This window comes from Ursus americanus, chromosome 10, assembly GCF_024610735.1.
Source record: "Ursus americanus isolate L20-20 chromosome 10, mUrsAme1.1.p, whole genome shotgun sequence".
Lineage (NCBI taxonomy): Eukaryota > Metazoa > Chordata > Mammalia > Carnivora > Ursidae > Ursus > Ursus americanus.
The window spans coordinates 2,045,692-2,050,698 of NC_142136.1; positions in this window are offsets into that span (position 1 = coordinate 2,045,692).

The window sequence follows — 5,007 nt, forward strand, 5'->3', positions numbered from 1 at the left end:
TTTCACTGTTTTCAGTGTAATGTTTTTTAAATCTTTGACGTGACTGCCTCTCGGCTGGCAATGCATTCTGTACTTGGCCACAGTCTCAAGAATCCTGCTGGCATTCATTAAAAGAACGAACCCAGGAGAAGCAGGGATCTGTTTGAATCCTGACGGCCTGTGGGGGGGGGGGATGTACACAAGAAGAGGCTCTGAGTAAAAGCTTTCTGGGTCGTGGGTGGGAGGGCACAGCTGTCAGAGACAGCACCGTCTCCAGTCGCTCCTTCCCCCGCAAAAGCGAAGGAGAAACGTGGCCCTGTCCCCACTCACTGCCCAAAGCACAGAGGTGTGCGAATGCCCCTGCGTAGATGCGCAAGGGGCACCAGCCAAGGTCAAAGGGCCCCCTGCTGACACGTCCCAGATTTGGGGCCGTCATGCCGAACGAGCACGCCGACGATGAGTGTAGTGACTGTGGGTGTCGGTAAGCTGGCGGAGCTGCTCTGGGATCACAGAACGCTGGGTCCAGAGCCTGGCTTCGCCGTTTACCATCTGTACGACCTCGGAAACCCATGCCTGAGAAATGGCGCTGGCGGAGGCTGTCTTGCGGGACGGCTGGAGGAACGCATCTGAAGGAAGCCCGACTCTTGGTGAGAGGCACACAGGTCAGGCGTGTTATCGTATTGGGGATTTTTAGCATCAACCTCTCTGAGTGACAGTTTCTTTGGCACAGCATCTGAATGAGGGGACAGGTGTGAAAACACCAGGCCAATGCCTGCCTGACACATAGTAGGTGGTCATCATGGGAGCTCTCTTCACCTGCCTTGAGCAGGTAGTAAAACATGCTCGTTATCACTTTTCACTACTCACCTCACATACTAAAAATAACAGCAGCTAGAGGCGCCTGGGTGGCGCAGTCGTTAAGCGTCTGCCTTCGGCTCAGGGTGTGATCCCGGTGCTCTGGGATCAAGCCCCACGTCAGGCTCTTCCGCTATGAGCCTGCTTCTTCCTCTCCCACTCCCCCTGCTTGTGTTCCCGCTCTCGCTGGCTGTCTCTATCTGTCAAATAAATAAATAAATAAATAAATAAATAAATAAATAAATCTTTAAAAAAGAATAACAGCAGCTAATAAAGACGAAGTCCTTACTAGGGGCGGGTGCCACGGAAAATGTGTGAACCTCGCTTTCTGCTCAGCGCAGCCCTCTGAGGCGGAAAGCACTAATAGTCCCCTTTTATCTCACAGGAAACGGAGTCTTACAGATGGAAGGACTGATTCGCTGTCCCTCAGCCAGTAGGAGGTAGAGCCTGGCTTTGCCTGGGTGAGCGGCCTGGGAAGGCACAGCCAGGACCCCCAGAGTCGGGGGCTCCCCCTGGGTTAGTACCCCAGCCCTTAAATAAGGGCATGACAGCCCAAGGGCAGGCAGCAGGACACGTGGGCCAGTGGGGGAAGCAGGGCCCGGTCAGCAAAGCAAGGACAGACCAGTCCACCTGGGTGGTTACCCAGATGGTCCTGGCTTGAGCCTTCCCTGCGTCCTGTGAGGGAAACAGTGTCATAGAAAACAAAACTTCACTCTAACTGGAGAGGAGGGAAAGTGACAGTGAGTACAGACGTACAGGTATTTAGACAGACTGAGTCACCATTTTCGTAGGTCAAAAATGGTCAAACGTTGCCAATCCACAACTTAATATGTATTAAAAAATTATTTGTAATTAATCTTACAGTTCAAATTCAGTTCTTCCCATCAAATAGGATTTTGTCCTCTTAAATTCTAACATAAAATAAACATTTGAAGCATTTTCATCCAGAATCAAGACAGGATGAGGGAGGGGGTGAGGTCGACCCTGTGATGTGGGGTCCTAAGAACAAGACGTGTGTAAGCCCACTGAAGAGAATTCCAGAAGACAAACCGCACCTCACACAGCCTCACTCAGGCAAACCACCGTCCTCCAGGTGTGAAACAGGCTGTGTGCAGCTCGCACACCCCCAGATTGCTCCTGCGATCCATGTGGTAAACCAGACCCTCAGCAAGCCTGTCGCTGAGCAGAGGAGGAAGGACACACTCGGCTCGGGAACCCCACGGAGAAGCGTCCTGGTAGGAGCCTGCATTCACGTTCTGCTCGACCTGGGTTATGCGCTGCACGGAGTATTTGCTTGCAAGTGCACAGACCATTAAAAAGCAAATTAATGACTGATGGAAAGTTTTCTGGGGAAAAAAATAAACTATGCTCCTCCTGCACTTCGAAAAATCTTGAGCTCCCGGGGATTCACTGAAGTGAAACTAAAAGAAAGTCCGTCTTACCGTAAATGAGTGTGGCCAAGTGGCGGGATGGAGCTGAGCACGTGTGGGAAGGAAGTGTGAACGCAGAGAAGCCGAGACGTGGAGCAGAGTCTCAATGGCTGATTTGCACTGTGTCCACTCTCGATGAGACAGGTGCCCCCTGCCCCCCGCCCCACCCCTGCACCATAAAAGACATAAGCACACGATATTTCCTCGGCCGGAAAGCAAACAAGTTGGAAAACTCCAGTTCTCAGGAGTGCTGACAGTCACCCCAGACCTGGATGCTGAAGCAAAGGCTCTGACGCAAAGCAGCTGCCCCAGAGCCCCCTCCTGGGCCTGTTTCCTCCCGGTGGAAGGAGGCTGGTTCACAGCACAGGGAAAATCAGAAAGTCCCTTCCCCAAAGCCCCAGTCTGCTGATTTAACAAAATCTCCATGCCTGCTGGCCCCTCAATGACATGGATGTCTGAAACATGCCTGGCCACAAAGGCGAGCGCTCATCTATGCACCTGCTATGCTAGCCCCAGCCCTTGCGCTCCCGGGGGGATGGTGAGACACACGTGTCCAGGGAAAGCCAGCAAGCTTTACGATTCCTTCCTTTGCCGTTGACAGCCAGTTGCCACAGTCCATGCTTTCTCCCGGGGCTAGAGAGACAGGAGAGGGTATAAAGAAGAAAATCTCTCCTTAGAGCCCCAAAAGAACAGGTCAAACCCTGCCACCTGTCTGGTCCAGCCTCTTCAGAAGGCAGGGACTGCAGGGAGAGCCTCTCTGGAGTGTTCCTCCACCACCACAGGAGAGATGCTGGGTGGTACCCAGAGATATGCCTGGCCTTCCCTCCTCCCAGCCTAGAGAGCCCAGCTCAAATCCCACACCGGCCATTGAGCTTTCTGTGGTCAGAACGACAGAAGGCTCGGATGAGAAGGAGACCATCTTATGACCATAAGAGCTGACAATATTTGCTACATGCAGGAGCTGCGAGAAGTGCTTTACAGAGGGCAACCTGTGGGACCCTCAGAGCCCCAAGAGACCTACAGGGGTGTGACCCCCATCTTCCAGTGAGAAAGTGAGCAGAGAGAGCTTACATAAGGTGAGTTAGCCACCATCCACCCTGGACACAGAAGAAACAGGATTCCAAGCCAACGGTCCGTTCCAGAATCCTGGCTCTCACCCTGTCGCCAACCAGACACCGCCACCCCCACCCTTCCCTGGCCTCATCTCCCCAGCCCAAGGTGATGCTTCTCTTTTAAACTCCCATGTCCATGACTGCACAACCACACTGCAATTAACCTGTGCTGTCAGGAATATTTATTTTATTATCTTATGTGTTAATAAACTCTTTATGGCTACATAGCTGACTGCGTGGACCTCATCTCCCTATTTTTATGAGAAATTACCTGGAGGGCTAGGAGAGAGAGTACCTCATGCTTCCAGGTATGTGACCCTAGTTCTGGACCAATATTGAGAACAGATAATCAATCCAGCAAAGGATTCTTACACCAGTTCTGGGTATCAGAGCCAGCCTTGGACATGCAGCCTGCATGATAAAATATAAAATTAAGACAGCATTTCCAAGGTTTAGGAGGTTTCTCTTTATGGCAATATTCCAGCCAGTCAGTGAGTCAGGACTGATGGACACAGAACAGCACCATTTCATAATGCCTCGTGGATCTAGCCATGGGGAAGAGGGGCAGCAACGTCACAAACCTGAGACCACTGGACAGTGTGTGCCCACTGATGGAAGAAGGCATCGCCACCTGTGGAACAGTCTTGCCAAAAGTTGCAACCTCACTCTCATCCAGCTTCCAGGCTCTCTTGAGCTGGCACGACTGACACGGTGGGCTCGCAGTTCTTTCTGGGGGCTGTCCTGCACAGCACTGATGGTGAGGGCCACCACAGCCTGCCCCCCACTAGATGCTACTAGCAGTCCCCCAGTTGTGGCATCCCCCAGTGAGGAACTCCACATCCAACTACCAATTTGGAGGAAATACAGGGGATAGAATAACAAGTTAAATACACCATAGAGGGGCGCCTGGGTGGCACAGCGGTTAAGCGTCTGCCTTCGGCTCAGGGCGTGATCCCGGTGTTATGGGATCGAGCCCCACATCGGGCTCCTCCGTTGTGAGCCTGCTTCTTCCTCTCCCACTCCCTTGCTTGTGTTCCCTCTCTCGCTGGCTGTCTCTATCTCTGTCAAATAAATAAATAAAATCTTTAAAAAAAAAAAACAAACTTAAATACACCATGGAGATACAATAGATAAAATTCAAACAGTAGAAAACCCTACAGAACAAACAACTCAATTTCCTCAACACTAACACAAGAACAGCCACGGGGAAAAGACACATGGTGGAGAAAATCTATAGATTAAAAAGGGCTTAACTGCAATCTATAGATCTTATTTGGATCTTGATTCAACAAAACTTGTTAAAAATTATGGCCTGAGACTACTGGAAATTAGAACACTGGATATTTGATGATATAAAAGAAATATCAGTAGCTTTTTAGCTGTGACAACATCATTACCATTATATTAAAATTTGTCCTTCCATTTTAGAAATATATGCTGAAATGCTTAGAGATGAAATAATATGACATCTTGGGATTTGTTTCAAAAATATGAGATGGGGTAAGTGGGAAGAGGTACGTCTGAAATAAGATTGGCTGTGCTTGGCTAATGATTGCACCTGGGTGGTACACAAGCATGGATTCATTATACTGCAGGATTCTTTCTCATATATTTATAATTTTCTTTAAGAA